Raw genomic sequence first — 13871 nt, forward strand, 5'->3', positions numbered from 1 at the left:
TTCACTCACACATACACACATATATACATATATATGACGACGTATTTTGTGCGCAGCGGTTTAATAATGAAAGTAAAAGTGAAACTTGCATGCTATTACTAATACTGCTGCTACTGTTACAATTTTAACTGCTGCTGCTGCTACAACAACCGGCAAACAAAAGACAGTTAGTCACTTCGGTGACAACTCAGTGAGAATGAAGTCTGGCTGACCAACTAGAACCTTGGTCAGAGGGAGAAATGAAGTTTACTGTCAGCGACTATACACGACAACTTGTCTCACACTCTCTTACTCTCATTAGCTCTAATTTTGTTCTCTTACAACATCATTCTATCTCTCTTTGTAATTACTACTAAACAGTGCAGAGAACACAAACAAACTTTACTTCGCATGCTTTTAGATTGTTCATCTTTTGGATTGTTCATGCATTGTTTATCTTTCACATCTTACTATATGCCGTTGCAATCAACCTCTTCCATCATACAAATTATTTATCGTTACATATGTGTGTGTGTGTATGTGTGTGTGTGTGTGTGTGTGTGTGTGTGTATGTTTGTGTGTCTATGTTTGTCACACAAGCATCACTTGACAACCGATGCTTGTGTGTTTACGTCCCCGTAATTTAACGGTTCAACAAAACTCACCGATAGAATAAGTACTAGACTTACAAAGAATGAGTCCTGGGGTCGATTTGCTCGACTAAAGGCGGTGCTCCAGCATGGCCGCAGTCAAATGACTGAAATAAGTAAAAGAATAATCAAACAAACAAAAACAAAATTATTACAATTCATTTTACTGCAATGTACGTATCGGAAAGTGGAGGCGCAATGGCTCAGTGATTAGGGCAGCGGACTCGCGGTCATAGGATTGCGGTTTCGATTCCCAGACCGGGCGTTGTGAGTGTTTATTGAGCAAAAACACCTAAAGTTCCACGAGGCTCCGGTAGGGGATGGTGGCGAACCCTGCTGTACTCTTTCACCACAACTTTCTCTCACTATTACTTCCTGTTTCTGTTGTGCCTGTAATTCAAAGGGCCAGCCTTGTCACACTGTGTCACGCTGAATATCCCCGAGAACTACGTTAAGGGTACACGTGTCTGTGGAGTGCTCAGCCACTTGCACGTTAATTTCACGTGCAGGCTGTTCCGTTGATCGGATCAACTGGAACCCTCGACGTCGTAAGCGACGGAGTGCCAACAACAACAACAACAACAACAAAAACAGCGTATCGGAAAGTATTGCATTTCACGTGTTGTTTTGTCTTTAAATAATACTTTCAGTGCGACCTATTTCATAGCAGTAGAAACGAGTTCTTTAAACCTAAAATGTAATAATATAGTTGAAGATGTGTACTCCGTGGAATATCCACGGGTCCAGCTAGTAAAATTCTTATTACTATTCATCTTGGTTCATTCCGTTACTAAGAAAGTGCTTGCATTGCATTATGTCTGTCTGTCTGTCTGTCTGTCTCTCTTTCAGACACACACACACACACACGCATACGCATTCCCCTTTCTGTCTCTCATTTCACATGTTCTTTAAATAAAGCTTTTAGTGCGATTGATTTCGTAGTTGTAGAAAATATCTTTTTAAATCTAAAATATAATACTAAAGTTGTAGAGATTGTGTACTCCGTGGAAAATTCACGGGTCCAACTGGTAATAGTAATAATAATAATAATAATAATAATAATAATAATAATGATGATGATGATGCAGTACCAGGCACTGGTTCTCACGGCTTCTGATCTGGGACGACAGGAAAATATATTGCTTGTCAGTTGTTTGACCTTAACCAGTTGAGCATGTCCCATAGTGGTTGACGATATGTGCATCTCTGATCATGAGCAGAAGTAGTGGGGGAGCATCATAGCCATGTTTTGAGAGGAATTGTTTGGGGTTTGAATAAATCACCACTGGAAACATGGGTGTTTTGTTCATCTTCCTTAAACATTGTTCAGGGACCTTTTGAGCGGGATGGGATACTTGACCTGAAGAAAATTCTAACAGGGCCCCACCTGCAAGGTCATGCACTGTTTGTATTGATATAAGATCACCATGTCGCGCACATGTAGTTGTGTACCTAGTGTACCCTCATCACACGGGTAGTCATGACGGCTATAATGAACTTAGTATATTTTACTCCAGTTTCACTTTGATGGCATGCACTGCACTCTCACTCAATAATAATAATCTTATTGTTGTTTTATATTATTTTGAAAGGATAAACCTAACACTTCACAAGGGTAAATAGACAATACGAAGAGCGCGTTGCGATTGCAATAGATAGTTTATTGGTTGAAGGCTATTTCGACAGCTAGCTAGTTAGCTAGCTAATAATAATAATAATAATAATAATAATAATAATAATAATAATAATAATAATAATAATAATAATAATAATAATAAATGCCCTGATGCAGTACCAGGCATTTGCTCTTATGGCTTCTGATCGTAATTGATTGGAAGTGTTATCATGTACATTGTTTTGTTTTAGTATAAAAGACGGGCTACAGCAAATATTCTGCTCAATACCACAGATTTGCTTGTCAGTTGTTTGACCTTAACCATTTGAGTATGCCCTTTGGTGGCTGACAATATGTGCATCTCGGATCTCGAGCAGAAGTAGTGGGGGAGCATCATAGCCATGTGTTGAGAGGAATTCTTTGGAGTTTGGATAATTCACCTTTGGAATGTGTTTCATTTAATATCCTTAAACAACCCTTATTCAAGGACCATTTGAGCGAAATGAGCTACTCGACCTGAAGAAAATTCTGAGCCTCACCAGCAAGGTCGTGCGCTGTTTATCTTGATATGAGATCACCATGGTTGTGATGCATGTGCCTGGTGTACCCTTATCAGACGTATATATTTGTACGCCAGTTTCACTTTGATGGAATGCACTGTTCTCTCGCTCAATAATAATAATCATAATAATAATAATAATAATAATAATGATAACAAGAAGAAGAAGAAGAAGAAGAAGAAGAAGAACAACAACAACAACAACAACAATAACAAAAGCAGCAGCAGCAACAACGGCGACGAGGACAACAGCAGCAACAACATCTACGGATCTTTGTGATTTGACGGGCAACATTTTTCATTAATGTTTTATGTAGTGCTTTTGGTACCGAAACACTTTCAAACTTCGTATACTTGTATATTTTGTATTATAGAACAGATAAAAATTTTTGTATTCGAAGTTATTTCATGTAAAAAGTTATCGTATTTCGGTAATTTCAACCAATCACTGACGTCTATTGAGGTGAAAACAATTAATGCCGTAACGGTGTCATGGGATCTTTTCCCTTGAATAAAATTAGTCCCGTTGTTTGTCAACAACAACTACCCGTGTTACTCTTATTTATGACATCGTTCGTGCGTTTGTACTGGTTTTAGCTTTAGGGTTTTAGGGTTAGGGTTCGGGTTAGTTTTAGGATTACGGTTAGGGTTATGATTATTTTTGCCATAACCTTAACTCTAACCCTATAATTCATAACCATAACCCTAACCCCAACCCTAACCCCAACCCTAACCCCAATCCTAACCCTAAAACCCGAACCCTAAAACCCTAAACCCTTACTAGGGAATAATGATATAATTAAACAGGGAATAACACACTTGACACCGAACAGCACTAACTGTATTCAGCTGAATAGACGTCAGTGATTGGTTGAAATTACAGAAATACGACAACTTTAACATGAAATAACTTGCGATGTACAATTTTTTGTTAAGAAGGTTATGAGAAGAAGTTGTTTTATATGACACATTCTACCAGTGTCCCAAGTTTGAAAGTGTTTCGTTAAGAAAACAAGTGTTGCCCGTCAAATCACAAAGATCCACATCTACTACTAATAATGCTACTACTAAGCAAAATTATTATTATTGTGGTTATTATAAAATAATTTTTTAAAACTTATAATAAAATAAATGTCCTTATTATTGTTGTAGCGTATTTTTATCTTTAATTTTGTTTGATTACTGTGGCGAAAGAGTTTGCCTGATGGACTCACCTGAAAGGTTCGCAGGCAGTAGTTTTTCCCCCTCTGGCAATGCCCTCAGCAATTGCTTCTAGCACCACTTGCAGAGAAACGTGTGTGTAGAGAGTTCCAGTACTGGTTCAAAGCGCGTTTAACGAAAGCTTGATGCGTGTGTCGACTAGTTAAGTTGAATTACATCCCCTGAATGATTTCAGAAGAAATTGTCGATAGACACTTTTGTTAAACACGAAATAACAACAGATGGGGATGAATTTGAAAAATACCATGACAGATTATTAATTCTAGCGTCAAATGAAATGTGTTACAGTTTCCCAAAGTGTGTTGATAGTTTTAGAAAGACTGTAAACAAGACATAATTACAAGTGCCTTACAAGGGATACGATCCTGGAAAAGAACGCAGTCCACGAAGCATTCGTTTTCCTCTCTTTTCTCTAATAAGCATGGTGACACTCAGAAGGCTATGTAAAAATGCACGTAGTCTGTGGGGAAAATAGGAACACTTGCTCACTGAGTACAGCTCACTGAGTACAGCTCACTCGATTTCTGGATCGGACGCGCGTTGACCCAAGTTTAAATGACTACGAGAAATACTCATCTGCTGTTGGCAATTTTTATTTTTCATGGGGGCCCCAGAGCGACAAACTGAAGGGCCGCTCAGGGCGGCACACACTCTAGCTACGCTAGTGCTCTCATCACCTCGCTGAAACTTCAGAAACCAACACTGTACCGTGCAAACAAGAACCGATCTTTGGCTAAATGCTTCGTTGGCGCCTCATGCAGTTTCAGAAATATTCTTCTCGTATTTGAAATCATAAAGAATTTTCATACGTAAGTCATTTTTGTTCATGCTGTTGCTAGGGATGATTAATATAAAGTGTAAAGTGAAGGAAAGGAATGATAAGATGTCAAAATCTTTGAAATAACATACGCCCTATGTATACAAATTGCAAATATGAAAATTGCTTTAGCTGTCAACGACAGAAGATTCGCCATTATTTTCTGGACGATTAAAAAAAAAAAAATGAAAAACATAAGGATTTAGTTAGTATATGTTTCATCGCCTTTAGAAGAACGAAAGTAACAGTCAACTCCGCTGCGATTTGAACTCAGAACATAAAGAACTGAGAGAAATAATGCCAGGCAAATATCTCCGCCACTCTAGCAATTCTGCAATAAATCGTCCATCCTCACGTTGAAATACATTCGTTTAAGAGCAGAGAAAGGTGGCGAGCTGGTAGAATCGTTTACGCGCCGAACAAAATGGTTAGAGGCATTTCATTCGTTTCATAATGCTTCAATTTTATTCTAGGTCGAACTTTGGGTTCATGTATGCGACTTGGCGTTCACCTCAAATGTGCTGGCCTTGTGTGAAAATTAGAAAAGAATTTGAGTAGAGAAACTTCAAAATGAATAGTCTCCCTTGACTATATCCAGGGAGACAATTCGATATGCGACTTATACTTATCGCTCTTAGATTTCTCGTTGTGCTACAAACAGGATGTAAACATCGAAATCTCGTAGAGGGCCAGTTATGCATAACATTAACTAAAGACTGCTAGATTAATACTGATGTTGTAGTAGGCACACAAGAGCAGTGTAGCGAGTAAACAAACATTTAGACCAGTTTGTAAAGGTACTGATATTGTAGTAGGCGCACACAAGAGCAGTGTAGCGAGTAAACAAACATTTAGACTAGTTTGTAAAGGTACTGATATTGTAGTAGGCACACGCGAAAGTAGTGTAGTGAGTAAACAAACATTTAGACCAGTTTGTAAAGGTCATATACGTCCCATAAGTGACCTGATCTAAAAGATTTATATAAAGTTTTCTGAAGATGTTTAGCTACTCGCCATTCTTATATACGAAGCACACCTTCTCTAAGCCATAGCTTCTCTTGTATGGAAAATTCTACAGTAGATAATTTTATCTTCCTTTTCCAATAAAATATTATTTTCTAATTTCCTTTTGCATCGATCTTTGGTATACTAATAACTAACAAAGTAGGACATTGTCGACATCATTATCGTCGTCACTATTATGGTAAATTTGCGAGTTAGTTGTTTCTGTTTCTTATTTCTATGAACTAATTTCCCAAGAAGTGCGAAGTCGTTCACCTCGATTCGCACACTGTTTCCGCTGCTGCTGTCACCGTACGCTGTAATTCTTTTTAAGATTTGCGAGATAGGTGTGTATATTTCTATAGGAAATTCTATTTGTATGAACATTGACTAATTTTCAAGCATTCATTTCTCTCTCTCTAACACACATACACAGACTCACACACACACGCACGCACGCACGCACAAACGCACATACGCATGTAAATCAGAAACATACACAGACATTCACACGAACACATTTACACACATTTATTCAGACACACCTATACACGTGCATACACACACGTATACGATTATCAAGAAAACTGACAATCTTCGCAGTACCTTCTAAAGGAAACTTGTTCGATTCTACTGCTCCTCCTCCTACTACTACTACTACCGCTGCTGCTGCTGCTGCTGTTGCTGCTGTTGTTGCTGCCGATGCTACTGCTGCCCCAGCTGTTATTCGTGCTGCTGTTGTTGCGGCGGTGGTGATGGTGTTGATGTTGAAGTTATTTATACTTATTAAGCAAAAGTGAAAGTTGTGTGTAGGATATGACAACAGCCGTGACGATTGGGTGTAGTTGTCAGCTGACTTCCGATATAACAGCACTGTTTATTTTGTTTTGTTACCAGCAAACACAGAACCAATTTCGGATCGCCGATATTATTTCTGACATCACATATCTGAATGCCAATACAACTGAGATCTTTTCAAATCAAATATTAGAAATAGCCTACTAAACATAATTGGATAATTTATATTTCTATTCCACATTTCAAAACCAACACACGCAGCAACAACGAGACCACTAGCAACAACAACAACAGCAATAACAGTGACATAAACGAAAGCCACAAAAGAAAAAAAAAAAATTAACTGTTTTCCTAATAACTTAATAGTGACTAAATCTGAAATTTCAAGCCGTATGGATTCGGATCAGGTTTTTCATGACGCTGTTCATGGATGTATGGAGTTGCCACCACTCTGTGTAGAGATTATCAATACGATACAGTTTCAGAGATTGCGTAACATCAAACAACTAGGTTTGTGTTATTATGTTTACCCATCAGCTTCGCATAATAGATTCGAGCATTGTCTGGGGACATGTCATCTAGCTGGGAAAATGATTCGCCATCTTAACCAACAAAGAGCCACTCCGAAAGTATCTGAACGAGATATACTTTGCGTGGAAATTGCTGGTTTGTGTCATGATTTAGGACATGCGCCTTTTTCACATGCCTTTGAAGGTTTTATTAATGAAAATCGAAAAACAGATAATAAATGGAAACATGAAGAGGCATCGTGTGAAATGTTGGATCATCTTCTTGAAGAGAACCCATTTATTAAAGAAAAACTTAAGCCTGATGAAATTGATTTCATAAAAGAACTTATCATTGGTAAATCAATAAATTCCGCGAAACCAAAATTTCTTTACCAAATTATCAACAATGCTTCCTATAACATCGACGTTGATAAATGGGATTATCTGGCGAGAGATTCCCATTTTCTTGGTATTGGAAAGTCATTTGATCACGAAAGAATGATAAAAATGTCCACAGTCATAAAGGATGAAATATGCTATAGGGACAAAACTCTTGATAATTTCTTTGATATGTTTTATTCACGATATCGACTACATAAAACAGCTTACCAACACAAAACTGTTCTACTGTTTAACAAACTACTTGGCGAAGCCTTCAAATCCGCAGATGAATCCCTGAAAATTTTCAAAAGGGTTGACGAAATGAAAAAATTTACTTATTTTACAGATAGTATTTTGGAGGAGATATTAAAGGATACGGATAATGAAAACCTCAAAGAGGCCCAGAATAAATTGAAGGATATGATCTATCGATCTTATAAGTACAAAGGCACAGTCACGGATAGAAATGATCATGGCAAAGAACCGGGCAATATAGTCTGTGAAGCGAAGTTCGATTATGGAGCTGGAGATGAAAACCCACTAGTAAAAATTCCATTTTATAAAAAAGGTGAGAATGAATCCTTCAATTATCGTCCAGATCAACTAGAAGAGAGGCTTTTACTGCCAGGAAAATTTCAATTGAAAATCAAACATTGTTTTGAAAGGGCAAAGGAAGAGCCAAACAAAAATGAAGTTGAAAGATAAGGGAGAATGATTAAAATAATAAATAATAATTACTGGAAAAAAAAAAAAAAAAAAAAGAAGCCAACTGAAAGGCAAGAATCTAGAGAAAAAGCAATAACAAAACAATCAGATCGAAAATTGCGAATCAAAGAAAATAAACCAATGAAACAGTATGAGAATTGCGATGAAACTTGGTGAAAGTTAAATATCATAAAAATATATTGTAACTACTGAAAACTTTCAAAAGTTGGAAATACAAAACGAACAATAGTTTTTGGTGCTTCAGTGTGGCCGCAGCTCTCGAGCAGAGGCTAATAAATGATGAAAGAAAATGTTAATGTTTTGTCTTTATTTTACTGGAAATGAGTTCGATTTCTTCAAATTTTAACATGTTTTATTACTTTGAAAACATATCGTTTGATTGTGTAACTGTAGTGACAAATACAAGAAGTGGAGAAAGTTTGTTTGAGATTTGGTTGGCGTACACCCACCTGCACACACTCACAGACTCATATAGACACATCAGCATACAGATACACTAACATAGACATTCTTCCTACTCAAATACTCATTGACACGCATACATGTACGTACACTTATTCTGTCAAATATACACACATACACACACGTATATACACATTTAAGATAAGAGGCTTAATTCGCAGTAGATTAATACTGAAAGTGAAATTTAGAGGCGGTAACTTCTGCTGCTGTCGCCACTACTACTTCAACAACTACTACTACTACTACTACTACTACTACTACTACTACTACTACTACTACTACTACTACTATCACTACCACAGCTGCTGCTGCTGCTGCTATTACTGACGTTGTTTCTGTTTCTTATTTCTATGAACTAATTTCCCAGGAAGTGCGAAGTCGTTCACCTCGATTCGCACACTGTTTCCGCTGCTGCTGTCACCGTACGCTGTAATTCTTTTTAAGATTTGCGAGATAGGTGTGTATATTTCTATAGGAAATTCTATTTGTATGAACATTGACTAATTTTCAAGCATTCATTTCTCTCTCTCTAACACACATACACAGACTCACACACACACGCACGCACGCACGCACAAACGCACATACGCATGTAAATCAGAAACATACACAGACATTCACACGAACACATTTACACACATTTATTCAGACACACCTATACACGTGCATACACACACGTATACGATTATCAAGAAAACTGACAATCTTCGCAGTACCTTCTAAAGGAAACTTGTTCGATTCTACTGCTCCTCCTCCTACTACTACTACTACCGCTGCTGCTGCTGCTGCTGTTGCTGCTGTTGTTGCTGCCGATGCTACTGCTGCCCCAGCTGTTATTCGTGCTGCTGTTGTTGCGGCGGTGGTGATGGTGTTGATGTTGAAGTTATTTATACTTATTAAGCAAAAGTGAAAGTTGTGTGTAGGATATGACAACAGCCGTGACGATTGGGTGTAGTTGTCAGCTGACTTCCGATATAACAGCACTGTTTATTTTGTTTTGTTACCAGCAAACACAGAACCAATTTCGGATCGCCGATATTATTTCTGACATCACATATCTGAATGCCAATACAACTGAGATCTTTTCAAATCAAATATTAGAAATAGCCTACTAAACATAATTGGATAATTTATATTTCTATTCCACATTTCAAAACCAACACACGCAGCAACAACGAGACCACTAGCAACAACAACAACAGCAATAACAGTGACATAAACGAAAGCCACAAAAGAAAAAAAAAAAATTAACTGTTTTCCTAATAACTTAATAGTGACTAAATCTGAAATTTCAAGCCGTATGGATTCGGATCAGGTTTTTCATGACGCTGTTCATGGATGTATGGAGTTGCCACCACTCTGTGTAGAGATTATCAATACGATACAGTTTCAGAGATTGCGTAACATCAAACAACTAGGTTTGTGTTATTATGTTTACCCATCAGCTTCGCATAATAGATTCGAGCATTGTCTGGGGACATGTCATCTAGCTGGGAAAATGATTCGCCATCTTAACCAACAAAGAGCCACTCCGAAAGTATCTGAACGAGATATACTTTGCGTGGAAATTGCTGGTTTGTGTCATGATTTAGGACATGCGCCTTTTTCACATGCCTTTGAAGGTTTTATTAATGAAAATCGAAAAACAGATAATAAATGGAAACATGAAGAGGCATCGTGTGAAATGTTGGATCATCTTCTTGAAGAGAACCCATTTATTAAAGAAAAACTTAAGCCTGATGAAATTGATTTCATAAAAGAACTTATCATTGGTAAATCAATAAATTCCGCGAAACCAAAATTTCTTTACCAAATTATCAACAATGCTTCCTATAACATCGACGTTGATAAATGGGATTATCTGGCGAGAGATTCCCATTTTCTTGGTATTGGAAAGTCATTTGATCACGAAAGAATGATAAAAATGTCCACAGTCATAAAGGATGAAATATGCTATAGGGACAAAACTCTTGATAATTTCTTTGATATGTTTTATTCACGATATCGACTACATAAAACAGCTTACCAACACAAAACTGTTCTACTGTTTAACAAACTACTTGGCGAAGCCTTCAAATCCGCAGATGAATCCCTGAAAATTTTCAAAAGGGTTGACGAAATGAAAAAATTTACTTATTTTACAGATAGTATTTTGGAGGAGATATTAAAGGATACGGATAATGAAAACCTCAAAGAGGCCCAGAATAAATTGAAGGATATGATCTATCGATCTTATAAGTACAAAGGCACAGTCACGGATAGAAATGATCATGGCAAAGAACCGGGCAATATAGTCTGTGAAGCGAAGTTCGATTATGGAGCTGGAGATGAAAACCCACTAGTAAAAATTCCATTTTATAAAAAAGGTGAGAATGAATCCTTCAATTATCGTCCAGATCAACTAGAAGAGAGGCTTTTACTGCCAGGAAAATTTCAATTGAAAATCAAACATTGTTTTGAAAGGGCAAAGGAAGAGCCAAACAAAAATGAAGTTGAAAGATAAGGGAGAATGATTAAAATAATAAATAATAATTACTGGAAAAAAAAAAAAAAAAAAAAGAAGCCAACTGAAAGGCAAGAATCTAGAGAAAAAGCAATAACAAAACAATCAGATCGAAAATTGCGAATCAAAGAAAATAAACCAATGAAACAGTATGAGAATTGCGATGAAACTTGGTGAAAGTTAAATATCATAAAAATATATTGTAACTACTGAAAACTTTCAAAAGTTGGAAATACAAAACGAACAATAGTTTTTGGTGCTTCAGTGTGGCCGCAGCTCTCGAGCAGAGGCTAATAAATGATGAAAGAAAATGTTAATGTTTTGTCTTTATTTTACTGGAAATGAGTTCGATTTCTTCAAATTTTAACATGTTTTATTACTTTGAAAACATATCGTTTGATTGTGTAACTGTAGTGACAAATACAAGAAGTGGAGAAAGTTTGTTTGAGATTTGGTTGGCGTACACCCACCTGCACACACTCACAGACTCATATAGACACATCAGCATACAGATACACTAACATAGACATTCTTCCTACTCAAATACTCATTGACACGCATACATGTACGTACACTTATTCTGTCAAATATACACACATACACACACGTATATACACATTTAAGATAAGAGGCTTAATTCGCAGTAGATTAATACTGAAAGTGAAATTTAGAGGCGGTAACTTCTGCTGCTGTCGCCACTACTACTTCAACAACTACTACTACTACTACTACTACTACTACTACTACTACTACTACTACTACTACTACTACTATCACTACCACAGCTGCTGCTGCTGCTGCTATTACTGACGTTGTTTCTGTTTCTTATTTCTATGAACTAATTTCCCAGGAAGTGCGAAGTCGTTCACCTCGATTCGCACACTGTTTCCGCTGCTGCTGTCACCGTACGCTGTAATTCTTTTTAAGATTTGCGAGATAGGTGTGTATATTTCTATAGGAAATTCTATTTGTATGAACATTGACTAATTTTCAAGCATTCATTTCTCTCTCTCTAACACACATACACAGACTCACACACACACGCACGCACGCACGCACAAACGCACATACGCATGTAAATCAGAAACATACACAGACATTCACACGAACACATTTACACACATTTATTCAGACACACCTATACACGTGCATACACACACGTATACGATTATCAAGAAAACTGACAATCTTCGCAGTACCTTCTAAAGGAAACTTGTTCGATTCTACTGCTCCTCCTCCTACTACTACTACTACCGCTGCTGCTGCTGCTGCTGTTGCTGCTGTTGTTGCTGCCGATGCTACTGCTGCCCCAGCTGTTATTCGTGCTGCTGTTGTTGCGGCGGTGGTGATGGTGTTGATGTTGAAGTTATTTATACTTATTAAGCAAAAGTGAAAGTTGTGTGTAGGATATGACAACAGCCGTGACGATTGGGTGTAGTTGTCAGCTGACTTCCGATATAACAGCACTGTTTATTTTGTTTTGTTACCAGCAAACACAGAACCAATTTCGGATCGCCGATATTATTTCTGACATCACATATCTGAATGCCAATACAACTGAGATCTTTTCAAATCAAATATTAGAAATAGCCTACTAAACATAATTGGATAATTTATATTTCTATTCCACATTTCAAAACCAACACACGCAGCAACAACGAGACCACTAGCAACAACAACAACAGCAATAACAGTGACATAAACGAAAGCCACAAAAGAAAAAAAAAAAATTAACTGTTTTCCTAATAACTTAATAGTGACTAAATCTGAAATTTCAAGCCGTATGGATTCGGATCAGGTTTTTCATGACGCTGTTCATGGATGTATGGAGTTGCCACCACTCTGTGTAGAGATTATCAATACGATACAGTTTCAGAGATTGCGTAACATCAAACAACTAGGTTTGTGTTATTATGTTTACCCATCAGCTTCGCATAATAGATTCGAGCATTGTCTGGGGACATGTCATCTAGCTGGGAAAATGATTCGCCATCTTAACCAACAAAGAGCCACTCCGAAAGTATCTGAACGAGATATACTTTGCGTGGAAATTGCTGGTTTGTGTCATGATTTAGGACATGCGCCTTTTTCACATGCCTTTGAAGGTTTTATTAATGAAAATCGAAAAACAGATAATAAATGGAAACATGAAGAGGCATCGTGTGAAATGTTGGATCATCTTCTTGAAGAGAACCCATTTATTAAAGAAAAACTTAAGCCTGATGAAATTGATTTCATAAAAGAACTTATCATTGGTAAATCAATAAATTCCGCGAAACCAAAATTTCTTTACCAAATTATCAACAATGCTTCCTATAACATCGACGTTGATAAATGGGATTATCTGGCGAGAGATTCCCATTTTCTTGGTATTGGAAAGTCATTTGATCACGAAAGAATGATAAAAATGTCCACAGTCATAAAGGATGAAATATGCTATAGGGACAAAACTCTTGATAATTTCTTTGATATGTTTTATTCACGATATCGACTACATAAAACAGCTTACCAACACAAAACTGTTCTACTGTTTAACAAACTACTTGGCGAAGCCTTCAAATCCGCAGATGAATCCCTGAAAATTTTCAAAAGGGTTGACGAAATGAAAAAATTTACTTATTTTACAGATAGTATTTTGGAGGAGATATT

General features: G+C 37.1%; 3 pseudogenes across 3 annotated transcripts in view; all 3 read left to right on the top strand.

Annotated features, from left to right (window-relative positions):
* Positions 1-7033: 7033 nt before the first annotated feature.
* Positions 7034-8547, top strand: LOC149133383 (deoxynucleoside triphosphate triphosphohydrolase SAMHD1 pseudogene; annotated as a pseudogene). Its single transcript, XR_016243700.1, has one exon. The product of XR_016243700.1 is annotated as a deoxynucleoside triphosphate triphosphohydrolase SAMHD1 pseudogene (transcript).
* Positions 8548-10019: 1472 nt separating this feature from the next.
* Positions 10020-11533, top strand: LOC149133384 (deoxynucleoside triphosphate triphosphohydrolase SAMHD1 pseudogene; annotated as a pseudogene). The gene has a single exon (XR_016243699.1). The product of XR_016243699.1 is annotated as a deoxynucleoside triphosphate triphosphohydrolase SAMHD1 pseudogene (transcript).
* A 1472-nt stretch (positions 11534-13005) lies between these two features.
* LOC149133385 (deoxynucleoside triphosphate triphosphohydrolase SAMHD1 pseudogene) overlaps positions 13006-13871 on the top strand; it is a 1514-nt pseudogene continuing 648 nt past the window's right edge. The window contains exon 1 of the transcript XR_016243701.1: positions 13006-13871. This exon is cut by the window's right edge and continues 648 nt beyond it. The product of XR_016243701.1 is annotated as a deoxynucleoside triphosphate triphosphohydrolase SAMHD1 pseudogene (transcript).

This window comes from Octopus bimaculoides, chromosome 11 (genome assembly GCF_046866305.1).
Source record: "Octopus bimaculoides isolate indiv1 chromosome 11, ASM4686630v1, whole genome shotgun sequence".
Taxonomy (NCBI): Eukaryota; Metazoa; Mollusca; class Cephalopoda; order Octopoda; family Octopodidae; genus Octopus; species Octopus bimaculoides.